Genomic DNA, 13,678 nt, shown 5'->3' on the forward strand with positions numbered 1-13,678 from the left:
TGCCTCACACCTCAGTGCTGGGAGGAGGACCGGGCAGTTTGCAGAGGGATGTCAGAAATGGTTTGCATTGGGCTCAGTGCATGGCACAGGGACCAAATCATTACTCTGCATCTACAATGTTTCTCTTGCATAGGCTCAGATCAATACACATTGCTTCCAATATGACCTTCATGGTGAATCCTGCAGCATGGAGAACACATGATAGCTCTTACATCAGCAAAAAATGTTTAAATACCAGCTTTTAGCTGTAGTCATCAGTTTATATCATGGGGCTTTTCCTGAGGCTATTTGTGTAGTTATTTTGTCCAATCTTCCTTATTAGCCCCACAGCAACTTCCTACTTAGTTGATGAATTTTCTCAAGTTATCTTCTCTAATTGGTGAAAACAGAGCTGATGTGTTTATCTTCTAGCTTTTTAATGTGATGTGCTCTCTTCTAAATTGAAATAAATTAAATTTTTGCTTCCGTCTCTGCTTATTTTTTGGTTTTTTTTTTTTCACCCTAGTCTCCACTCTTTTTTTATCCACAGTTTGACCCATATAGCACACTGTTTAAAAGTGACATCTGACTTGAGTTCTGAAATTGTATTATTCAAGTAACTTTGCTGCTCCCGTTAAGTAAAATGATTTCATTCCAGAGCTCCTGATTAAAGAAAATATAAGATGAAATAATTTATCAATGAGTTAGGATGATGATAAAGGCCATGAGACTTAAGGAGAATTATTATTATGTAAAATGTCACATACACCCAGCTGTTTATTATTTTAACAGTCTTGCAGCACTCTTCTAACACAGAATGATACATTATTTGCAAAAATACCTAAACCAGTGACATTAATGAGAGTTATTGAACACACAAGATGTGCACAAATCACTGTTCTTGAACCTGGACAAAAGAACATGAAGTTCATTTTCTACTTTTGCAGAACAAAATCAATTAGCGTGTTGTCTTTGACAGACAGAGGCTTTGCAGTGACCCTGTGACATCAACAACCACACCCCCTAATCTGCACAATACCTGCTATTGCAGCATTTTGGAAGGCCTTACCTGCTTTTGGCTTCCCTGGGAGTGATGGCAAAGTCTTTCCTTGTCCCACCACTGCTGCAGTGACCAATGCAGTGCAGTGGCCTTGCTTCTTCTCAGAAGGAAGAACCTGTTGCTGATACACATTTTATTTTGAAACAGAAAACTATTTCTGGATGCCTCAGGGCTGAGTCATCAGCCTGAATTCAAATCCCCAACCACAGGATTCAGTTCCTTTTGTTTTATTGCTTCAGTTTTATTTCTTCAGAATAAAAGAAGAAGCTTCTGAGCACATGCTGAAACATATTCTCAATGTCTTTCCCTTCTGTGCTGAGCACAGGCTCGACAGAGACCTTGTTCTGTGCCTACCTGCTTTCAGAGTTTAGAGAAGATATTTCTTTAATTCCTTCATGCCAGGACCACGTTTCAACACAAATATCCAGTTGTCATAAATAAGGGCGAGTTCTTCACCCATCCAAGTTTGGTGTTCCTTACTGACATAAGGCTGACATGACCTACAGGCTGTCACATCATGTTGTTTTGCATGCAGGCCTTGGCAATTGCCTCTCAGTCAGCAGCTGGGAGCTTTAATTCCATCTCTGTGAGGGATTCTCTTAGCAGAACTGGACCCTATGGAGCCATTATTTGAAACCTGTTTGTAAAGGACTTTTAAAGAGGTCTGGCTAGCAGCAAACAAACCTACATGCCTGTTGGATCACCAGTTCCAGTCCCCTACTGTCCTGAGCAGTCATGTCTCATAATTTTTTTAATTATCAAAGATCTAAATTTAAACTAATCTTTGTTGCACAAGAGAAATAGAGGCATTTGAGAGATCTGAAATTCTTTTCCTGAGTTTCGGCCAAAATTTTATTTACGGGGGATATATACCCATCTGTTTCTTAGCCAAGAATGTTCTTCATCTGAATAGCTTGTCTCCCTCCTAACACTCACCCCTCAGTGTATTTACAGTCAACTGTCACAACTATCCCCAGCCTTGTTTTGCTGGGCTAGACAAGTGTGATGTCTTAGCTTCTTTGTTTTTCTTTTAATAATCACCGTTGCTTTATGCCTATTCATTGTTTCAGTGGCCAGCCTACCCTGGACACCAGACTATCTGATACAGGACTGCAGGCAACTCTAGAGAAGTTTCACCTTGGCCTTAATACTGTATTAAAAACACATTTTCACCAAGAATATTCTATTCAGGTTAGCTTTTGTCTTTTTGACAGGGATATCACATTGGTGGCCTAAAAGTCTTCCTGTAAGAAGACTTTTCCTTTGTCTGCCTCTTCTCCTGGAATGTGCCTACAATGACAGTGAACACACATCAGGGGACACATTTCAACATACTGCTGCTTGCATTCCCTCTCTTTAAAATACGTGGGGAGTTAGGCATCAAGGTTCACATCAGGTAACATCTGTCATGGCAAGACATACGGCCCAGAGGGACATGCTTGCATGGAGCAGGGAGATGCCTCCAAACTGCAGGTTAGTACCTGGGCACCCAGAAACATTAAAATGTGAAGAGTTGTTTATCAAATTTGAGGGATCATCAGAGGTAGCATACATCAAGTTAGCTTCAGACAGATTGACAGAAAATCAGATAGCAAAAACAGGTTCAGGTTAGAAATTAACCCAAGTTTTTCTCTAGTGGAGGATCATAAAGCAAACTTTGTTTTAGCTGGTCAATAGATACATTATTTAAGTTGCATCAATTAGGATCAGATATTATTAAGTCATGTGTTACTCTATTTAGATTAGGACAATTTCTTGTTAGTGGCAGTAATATTAAAAGAACAGTATAACTTTCCTGTTGAGCAGTACGTGTGCTGAAGCAATTTTTTCCTTGCACCTTTCTCACTGCAGCTGAGCTGCTGCATAGCAGGAAGGACAATTCCCTGGGCTGAGAGCACAGCAGCATATGAGAATCTAACTGTGCAGCACAGTGTTACATGTCCATGTATAAGAAAGGTGTTCTCTGGTTCCAGCCCTCCACTCCCTGGATTGATTCCATGCCTTATATTGGACAGGTATTTACTTTAATCTTTGTCTAAGTTATTGAAATAAGGCTTACAAAGAGAACATAGACAAATTCTGAAGGATAGGGACAATTTTTCATTTGTGCTCATATTCATGTGAAAACTACAATTTTACTCTTATAATTTTTATTCCAAAACTATTTCAGCCAGCATTTCACCCAGCTGTCCAGAGATGCCATAATTATTCTTGTTTCTATTTTTTTTTTATTTAGTGTAACAAACTGATGAATAACGTGGGATTGACTGACCTCTAATGGTTAAATTAAGATCTTCCACCTTTGTTTAAATGCCACTGAAATGACAAAGTATACTCTAGATCTTCAGGTTTTTGGAGCCAAAACACTGCATCTTCAAAAACATGTCTCCTGCTTTTAGTGGTTGAGAATAATTTGCTATTTTTACTGGGACAAATAATATTTTTTGGCTTACATGAGTAAATTATCAGTGACTTTCCCATTCCATGTAATTAGAATAGTGAGGAGAGCACAAGAATCTGGGGTGCCTGGTTAGTGGTTTTTAAATAGCTCTGCATGCTCTGATAATGCAAAGGAATCAGTCCCCACAGAAATTTTGAACTGTTTACCTCTGGACAAATTAGGTTTACTTATAAGCACATTACCTGGATTTATAAGCACATTACCTGTTTCATAAAAACATACGTAAAAAAAATATGGGAAATTGGGACTGGAAGATGTGAGTATTGCATCATGATCAGGATTTATGAGGACTGACTTATTCTGACCTCTGGTGATCAAATATGTAAAAGTAAACTCGAGGAGTTCAGTAATGTACCTTGTCATACCCTGTGTCCTGCCAACCCCTGGCTGCAGGCAAAGGAGGAGGCTAGAGGGAAAATGGAGGCATTTTAACCTGCTTAGATTAAAAAAGATTAAAAATAAGTCTTGATAACATTATAGTATCTACCTAGCTGTGAGTTTTTGAGGCAAGAGGCCTTTTCTCCATCAAGGACAAGCAAAGGGCAATTCTGCCCCTGCATACCACTGTCACCCTCTGCTAAAAAGCAACCCAATGGGACCACCATTTGTCTGCTGTCCAGTACCCCTTAGCCCAAAGAATCAGGAGTTATAATTTCTGCTTATGGTCATGACTCATAAGATATTATCCTGTTGCCAAGGAAGCAGGCAGAAAAGATAACAAAATAGATGGACAAATATTATTGAAAGTGCCATTAAAAACTATGCACCATAGCTGGATGCTGTCTGATGTGCACCATAATTCTTCAAAGAAAGCATTGTGTTTTCTCTTGAAAGGTTAACTGCATAGTCAGAACAAGCCGATCAATAACAGATTATTCTCAACTACCAATATGATTCTACTGCTTTAATGGCAAAGTCCTTCAAAGTATTAACAATGTTCTCTTTTTCTATGTTTTCTATGTAATATATGGATGCATCCTTTCTGTGTGATATACTGAGCATGATGCCGTATTGTATGAACTATCCCTTTGGTCAGCGTCCACTACCATCTCCTTGCACAACCCCAGACTCCTCTCTGGTGGGATGGGTTACAGACAGAGTGGCAAAAACTATGATCATATATATAAAAATCTCTGCTTTTTTCAAAGTATAATTTATTGTACTTCCAAGTTATTAGTTATTTTATTTATGACTGCTCTCTAGAACCAGCAATATATTGTTATCCTTGTAGTTCTGGAGATCTTGTATAACCTCATGGAAATGAGAGGAGTGAAACATCCCAGGTTTTGAATTTTGCCTATGTTTGAGCATCAGATTTTCATAGAAGAGTGATTTCACACAGCTCTGTATTCTCACATCAGATCCCACAGGTAAACTAATACTTGTGCATTAGCAAGAGCCCTCAAGGCTGTTCATTGAGCTATAATTTTCTTGTAGAAATATGGTGATGGCCTTACAGAAGTTGTAGAAATATACAGCACAGATTCCTGCAACTAAGCATTTCCTTAGGATTTTTTTATAGTCAACATAAGGTTCTTTTTAGGATGTAGGTTTCTTACTTGTTTGAGATACCTGCTTTAGAATGTACAATCTACATGAGGTCCTCCTCTGAGGAGGGCAGTTCTGCTCTGTAAATGTCTACTTTTAGCCTGCAAAATTTGAAGAGTGTGGGGGACCAGCCATACATGTTGTGAGCACTCAATTTCTACTGCATCCACAATGGTGTGTGATATTAGCAACAGTGAAATGGGCATCTTCATGCCCACATGCCATGTGGGGGAAAACTGACTGCCGTTTTGATGTTTGTGATGGCTGGGGTAGAGTTAACTTTATTTACAGTAGCTTGCATAGCATCAAGGCCTTTTATGCTTCTCATACTACCCCACCAGTGAGGACACCTGTCACGGGGAGTGGCATCAGCTCAGCCAACAGTCAAGGTCTCTGAAGACTGAGGGGAGAGAGGTTGCCTTTTCTGGCAAGAAAATGTAGCTGATTTTCTTGACTTTCATTACCTGTCACCAGCAGGGTGGAAATTCATCTGTGATTTTTAAAACTGCTCTTTGAAATGCTGAGCAGAAAGAGCTTCTCCTGGAATTGTCCATTTCAGTGCTTCATGGTTTTAGTATCAACAGTTTTCTTAGTATGGTATTGTGGTCATATGGGACATGACCAGTGTCACAGAAATAAAGCTTATGGAGGCATCAGCTGCCACCTATGCTGTTTCTCTCTTCTTTTAGTTACCATTCTGGGAATGCAGTTCTGGATGGAGCAAAATTATAAGCTGATCATAAAATGTGCAGCGACATGAGTTTGCAAGAACAGCAAAACCCAATGAACTTCCTCACTCTACTCTTTTCTTCTCATTTTGGTCTCAGTCCTCCTCATGAGGAAAAGAAAAAGATCAGCACCTGAAGAACATCACTGGTACCAAAGTACATCAACAATGTTTTTCTATAGCTCTTTGTACAGTTTTAATACTTCTAAACAGTGACCAACTCTGGTTACCTGTAATCATGGTATCTTCACTAAGCTTCTGCATGTTGGACACTACCTATTTCAGATTATCCATGGCTACTGATTTAAAAACAGAGTCTGAAGAATTCACCTCATTTTCCAGTGAGAATTCAGTTTGTGCTCCTTGCTTGCAAACAAACATATAATCACTGATACTGGTTAAAGTCGAAGAGTAGATTCATTACATCAGTCAAACAAACAAAAAAATTGGGCCAGGTGGTCTGGTCTTGTCTCTCATAGATCATAGATGTGTTACTGCCTATATTACCAAGAACAAAATTTTGGTTTTTTTTGCTTATGATTTTCAGATTTTTGATGCATAAGTTTATTTCTAAAAACTGCCTTCTTTTACTGCCACAAAACCACATAGTGCTGAACTAATTTCCCAAGAAAGAGCAGTAACCCTAAAAAGAACTCCTTCAGGGTTTTTTGTATGTACCTGGAATGCTTATTTATCATATTTCTGCTTTGCAGTGTATCTTAGATGTAGCTTCAGTCAAAATACAACAGCTCCTCTATTATCAGATTTGTACCATTAGTCCTGCTGTTTTTTCATTGGTTTGCCATCAGGTTACATACTGATTTCACAGTTTGCTTCATTCACATTTCAAGTCTTGAGCCATGTCTGCAGAGCTGTCTCCACTAATCTGCTCTTTGGTTGTGTTCCTAAGAGTGGTGCATTAAGGTCAGAAACAACAGGGTGCTGTGTTTGCTTTGTCTCAGTTATTAACTTGGGTCATGGAGACAGGGGCATGTGGCAGCTCTGCTGTGAATTAAGTTATGAAATCCACTCCTCAGCCTGTATCTTGGCACTTAAGAGAAAAGTAAAGAGATACTGATTCCCTGAAGAATAAACACTGATAATTTCATTTTGCAGTTATTGGCTCAGCACTCTGAGACTAGACCGTGAAGCATACTACACAATGTAAATAGCTGGAGTACCTTCCTTCAAGCATTGTCTGGTGTTAAAATATTTTGAATTATAAAATTTACACTGCTTCCTTTAGGAGGGCTGCATCATAGTCAAATATTTCTCTGTGCTAGGAGTTTCTGAGGTAGTCAGGCACATTTTCATATGCAAACCTTGTCCTGTAGCTCCAGCAGTTTGTCAAATAACTTTGCAGTTTATGACCTACAAATATTATACACTTCAGATATGCAACACAAGGGAAAAAAAAGAAAAAGTTGATGAAAAACTGATGGGAGCATCACATACAGGTTACAGAGAAGTGGCTATCCCTGGGAGACTACAGTGGTGGTGGTGATACAGAGCACTTCCACAGAGGATGAAATCAAGTCTATGAAGTGCAACGCTTTAAAAATAGTTCTTTGTAAATTAATCCCTGCAGCCTCTTAATCCCTGTTGCTCTTTCCATTCTTTTCAGGGTGCTTACATCTTTCTTCTACTTAAGTGGTTAGGACTATAAGCAGCTTTTAAGGGCAATCTCAAGAGGGGAGAGTAGAAAGGGTCTGTTCCCTGCTGACTGATGCAATTATTCCAGACTGCAACCTTAGATTCTGTTTGCTCTTCTTTAGGCAGCAAAACATTTTTGGCTTGAGGAGCATCTGTGTGAAAAAAAGGGGAGAATTTTACAAACAGAAACACCAAATAATTTTATTCAAAATATTGCTAAATCAGGGTCACATATTTATTAAGAAATTGTGAGGAAAGGCGGTTTTTTCCTTTTGTCAAGTAGGATATTTGATTTCCACTCTTTAACCATGTGATCTTTACTATATCTTCCCAAAAATTCAATGTAAGAGCAATAGTTACTGTTACTCACAATGACTGTTTAATGCTCTTTAAAAAACTCAGTGAAAAGTAATACATGTAAGTAGAAAAGAGCTGCTATTTCAGCCAGTTTCTTGTTGGGACTACTCTTCGATTTTGGTGTAGCATCTCCAAATCAACTGTGAGCCTTATCTCAGTGTGCCTTGTGGGCAATTAAAACAGTTTATAGATTAACAAAGAAATATCACTTAAAGTATCATTCTTTTGCTTGTGTTTATATAATCATTTTATAAACAGACAGAAATAAAATATCATTACTAATCCAAATTAAATAAATTATGTTTTTAGATGGAAAGAAGCATTTCAGTAAGTAGTCTGGAGGCAGGCAAACTATAACTCTTCAACTAAGTACCACTATTTCTTTTGGTTCATCATAGACTGCATATGATTCTTCTCTGTAGGCCCCTCCAAAATGGTTTTAGCATTTTGCTTCAGTAATAATAATTATTTCGATGATTTAGAAGTGGAAAAAAACATGAAGGTGAATCAGTGCATTTTCCCTGTAATTCACCACAAGACTCCTTTGGGAGCAGGATTTTGGTGGAACAGCTTTCTATCAAAGTCATTGTAATGAGCTTTAATATTTAAATCCTGTTACAGGGCCTCTGAATGCATAGTTATGAGTTGAGAGCTTTTCCTCATTATTTTATGCAGCCTTTTCTTCCTTCCCCTTCCTCCTTGTCCTCTTCCTGTTACGTTGTGTTTATGGGGCTGTGTGAGTGTTGCCTGGCAGGGGTAGCGAGCTGAAATGAGACAGGTGCATTGATGAACATGACCACATTAGCAAGAAACAAAAGGTGTGGACAAGAAATTAAATAATTGTAATGAGACCAAGTGAAGAGGCCTTTGAGCTACAGATCAGTGAAAACAATGTGGGATCACAGATCAATACATGTTTGCCTGCTCTTCTGCTTACTCTAGTCACTTACCTTTGCTACTGGCCAGAACAGGATGCTGGAGTAGCTGGGACCTGTACATGTCTAATGTTCTGCTGCTATGACATGACTGAGCAAGGGAGTGCTCAAGGGGGCAGCAAGTATCCCTTGGTGTGGTTTAACACGCTTTCTAAACGTATTATTTCAACATCATTACCTTTTGGATTTAAAGCAGCGCAGACACTTTCAATGTCCATGTAAAAAAATCTTCAGCTGTTGAAAAAATGTCTGTGACTCACCCAAATCTGCAAAGACAAGCTCTTTCTGTAAGGAATCATCAAGAAAGGAAAAGAAGCACACTAGGAAATTTCTCCATGTTCTCTTTGAACTTGATCATTAATTGCTTAAATATCAAGAATTCATTCTTCAGTTTATGCTTTATAAATTGATAAAATAATTAGTTATTTGGCAATGCTTAGACATTTATCAGCATACTCTGAGATGCCCTTTTGCATTAGCTGCTTTTCCATATCCTCAACTGTAAAATGCAGAGATACCCAATTGATTGGTGAATCAGATGTTCCCAACCTGGGGGCTACTGCTGTACTTATTACAGTGCATTATTTAAATCAATATTTGGATAATATAAAGAGTAAATGGGTACTACAGGAAATAAGATCTCAGACATATAGAACATATATCAATCAATAAAATATCTATTTCACCAGAAAGCAGTGTATGAACATTATGTGTTTGACATACCTGCAGGTCCACAGAAAGGCTGGTGCAGCCTTTGACAAGACCAGCATTGGAAAATGGGTAAAAAGCCCCCATATTCAGTTAGTTGCAGTATGTGAAACAGTTACCATTTTTCTAAATTCCAAGCAGCCAGCTGGTGTTTAATTGCAATAGATTGATAATTCTTAAACTGTCAAGAGCTTTTAGTGATCAATAACTAATTTTCATAAATTTTGGTGAAATAGTAAAGTACTTTGATCTTCAAGGATCAGGCTTTTATATAGAGGCTAAAAGATGGTGCCAGTAACAGAAATCTAAGGAAGACAAGCCTTAGACAGAAAGCTAATTCATAAACAGCTGATGCTGGATAGATTTCTTGTTGGGTGGTAGTGTGCAGGATGAGATCAGTATGTCATTTGCACATGCTATTTGTGAGATACAAAAAGACTACAGAGAATGGAGAGTTATTGAATGGATGTCCTAAGTCATGGACCCATGTGCTTCTCAATTTGGTAGAGAGTGAGCATGTACCATGTTACATAAACATTAAGTATCATCATGACTTCTGCTGTGCCTGGAAAATGCTATAGATGAAGAGTAGCTCTCTTAGTTTGTTGGGAAGACCTTTGTTTGGAAAGCCAGTCCCTGACAGAGTTTTTGAATAACACCCCTGGAAACTTGTGGCTCTGGTTTTTGCTCCAGTGTAGGATGGCTGCCATAGCTGCTGCTGAGGCCTGTGAGGCCTCGCTCCCAGGAGAATACTGGCTCCACCAGTATTCTGGAGAATACAAGTTCCACCACCAGGGAGAGAAGGAGCTGCTCAATTTTCCCTGGAGCCCTGGAGTTACCTGCCTCCTACCCCTCACAGGCTCCCCGCCTGGAAAGCCGCCAACCTGCTGCCTGTCACAGGCAATCACAGGCAAGTCAGGTGGCAATTGGCATTTCCAAAACACTGGAGTATTTTATCCCACTGAATAAATACGGTTTTAAAAAATATTTTACCCCAGAGCATAAGATACATTTCAGAAGCACAAGAGCTTTGCAGTAGTAGCACGTGTCCACAGTGTGGTGCCAGTGCAATGGTGAGCTGGGTCTTCTGGAGGCAACAGAGGCAGGGGAAACACAGTACCTCTTGCTTTGTTGTGGTATTTGTTTGGTTTGGGTTGGGCTTGGTTTGGTTTGATGGGTTTTTGTGTATGTTTTTTTTTTTTTTCCACTGTTGTTGTTGTTGGTTTTGTTTAGTTTTTTTTTTTTTTCTTTTAAGCACTGAAACAAAACAAGTCTTTTTCATATTGTCCAAATGCTGACACAGATCGTGTTCTTTCAGGGCCACTTGTCTCTGTTGTCTCTGTTCTCCCAGCGTTATAAGGTGCTCAGTACCCTAGATGTACCAAACCAGTAGGACTCAACCATGTCAGCTGGAGAGCAGCCCTTTAGCAGGGTCAGCGTCAGTGCAAAGGCTGAGTCCAGGAGCCAGCTGTGATGATGGATACATGGGCCTTCCCCAGCACCACCGCTGCTTCTCAGGCTCCCACTCCCACCAGTGACTGCAGGAGACCCAGAGAGAATGCGGTGCGAGTTTTCAGACTCTTCCTGGTGGCAAAATGGGGTTTTAAATACCTTCACACACAAGATTCATGTTTCTGTGGAAAAAAACACAGTTTTTACTGGAAACAAAGTCTATTTGTTTTCATTTATATGGACACTGTGGGGTAGACAGGCATGTTATCTAAACTCAGATAAAACTCAGCTCAATTCCTTACCTCAACATCCTGCCTGTTATTTAAGGACACTTCAGCCTCAGATCTAAAGGAGAAAGCAGGTGCCGAGGTGCCTGTGCATCTCAGAACTTGCTAATTTTTTAAAGAAAAATTTATTTCTAAAGAAAATTTTCCTACTGGTACAGAAAACCCTCTGCAGAACCAAAATCATGACAAATGGATTCTGGATGGACTGACACATCCAGCTGAAGTATCCTGCAAGAAATTGGTAGCTGTGTTGAGGACTACAACAAACTACGAAAAAATTAATTAGTGGTATTTCCAGTTCAATATGTCTTCAAATTGGAATGAGTGTTACAATGAGTTACACAGACAAAGGGAGTAAAACCCATGACAGTGAATTTAACAGACATAGAGGACAGAGTGCCAGCTTGTTTTTCCAGAGCTAATATAATGCTGTGTAGGCAGTATCTTAATGATAATGAATTTGTCTTTAGCAGCTTACTGCCTTTGTAACCATCAATGCTGACTTACACTTCTGTCTCCCAGACGTTCACTGTTAATCATTGCCTACATAAGAGACTGCAACAGTTGGAGTGGGCGTGCTCCTACCCAAGGGTTACACAGCTTTGGGTCTGCACCAGCACAAACATAATGATCCCACCTCGCACACGAATGCGCACTTGAAAAGTTCACTTGTTATTACTGCAGCACTATACTCTGTCTGCTTGGCCCCAAAATATCTAGTGCATGGTATTTCTTTATTAAATCTAATGCAAAAGTCTATTAAATTCTCATCATTTTTAATGTGTGTAACCCAGAAGGCTGATAACTGAGGGGTTATCGGTACACTGCAAAGAATGAATGCTTTGTAACATAGATGAAAGCACATTTCTGAATCAAAGACCTGTTTATAAAAATTTAAAATTGTAAGGTAATGAGGAATTCATGCAAGCTGTAGCATAATAAAGAACGTCCACATCACAACTTAGAAGCATCTACTGTGTGGCTATCTATGTTTTTGTTACGGGGGTAGCTACATGAAGGTTTTCTATAGGTTCAATAAACGTCTGAGTATTTAAAGTCTGACAGAAATTATTCTGCATCATTCACAACTCTGCTCTGACAATACATTTTATATCAAGGCCCTTAAATATGTGAAGAATATAGGTAGCATATTGCAAGATTGTGTAAGTTCTTAAGAAACATGGCAAACACCAAAATGTGCATACAGCCTTAACAAAAGGTGTGGATGGATGTTGAAAAGGAACAATTTACCAATAAAGTGCATAACATGGAGGAATTTCAGTGCAGAAAGGACTTTTCAGAAGTAAGAACTGAAAGGTTTGCAAGTGAACTCTGATAGAAATTGAAATTCTGTTTGGAAATAAAAGCCAAAATCTGCAATCACAGGGAACTCAAATTAATACTTGCAACAATTTAAAGAGATCTCATTAATAGCAATCTAAATTGTGATTTTTCTTTATCTGGCAACACTTTGAATCCTCTTCCAGGGCTGATGAGTGAGTGTCTTGTAATGTTATGGAAAACAAGCCGGTATATTTTTGTCTTCTGTTTGTTGGAAATGTGAAGCCAGTTCTCAGAGCCACTCTCAGAGCATGCTAAGATGCTCACGTGAGCTTTGTGGTGTGGTTCCAAACCACACAGCAATTCCCCAAGGTAACTAGCAGGGATTAGGAAACAGCTGCAGTACTGCCAGCTGCACCACTTTACCACTACATTTTTAACATGGAGTGTGTTTCTGCCATCAATGGTGATTTTCTTCACCAGATGTTCAGGACACCTGTGATTTCAAGCACCTCCGTTTTCCTTTCTTAAATAAAGAGTCAAGCTCTTATGATGAAAATCCTGTCTCACAATTGAATAGTTCACACAGCTGAATAGAATGTAAGGTTTATTTCCAGAACTGGAATTTTCATGTTTTCTCTTAGGAGGTGTAGGAAAAGAAACATATGGTTTGAAAGAAAAGGAAAAAAAAATCAGTTGAATGCTAGTGTAAGAGTGTTTTTAGAGGAAAGTTCATCTCATTATCATACTGCAAAATGATTCTTTTTCGTTACATATGGTGGAAGGATGTTCTTTCTAAAGCTAAGGTTTAATTTCATTTCAATGGCAGAAAAACATAAAAATATCCTAATTAAACTATATTTTTTTTTAATCTAAAAAGCCCTCAGCTTCCTGGAGTGGGTGGCAATTACAAACATGAGGTAAATAGAGATTATTTTATACCTGTGAATTAGCATATCCACATTTTTCTTTTTTGCCATATGCCATTTAATAACTAGGATTTGTGTCTTGCTTATAGAATTGTCTGCATAATCACTGGTTAGTGATCTTTTGTAAATCGTGCAGGAGAGATAATTTTTCCCATAACAGACTTCACAGGAAACACCACTTTGCTATTATGTTTTTAAACTATCAAGCATTTTTGTGCTACTTGAAAAAATTACAATAAATAGAACTGATATGGGTAATATTTAATCAGTTTATTAACTGATGGTACATTTGGTTCAAAAG

The 13,678-nt window shown here is 38.7% G+C and overlaps 1 long non-coding RNA gene across 1 annotated transcript in view; it reads right to left on the minus strand.

Annotated features, from left to right (window-relative positions):
* Positions 1-13,188, minus strand: part of LOC146763469 (uncharacterized) — a 28,712-nt gene extending 15,524 nt beyond the window's left edge. The window contains exon 1 of the long non-coding RNA XR_014952047.1: positions 1,049-13,188. This is a non-coding gene — a long non-coding RNA (uncharacterized LOC146763469). The remainder of the gene's footprint in view (positions 1-1,048) is intronic.
* Positions 13,189-13,678: the final 490 nt, after the last annotated feature.

Source organism: Lonchura striata, chromosome 1A, assembly GCF_050655825.1.
Source record: "Lonchura striata isolate lonStrDom1 chromosome 1A, ASM5065582v1, whole genome shotgun sequence".
NCBI classification, from domain to species: Eukaryota; Metazoa; Chordata; class Aves; order Passeriformes; family Estrildidae; genus Lonchura; species Lonchura striata.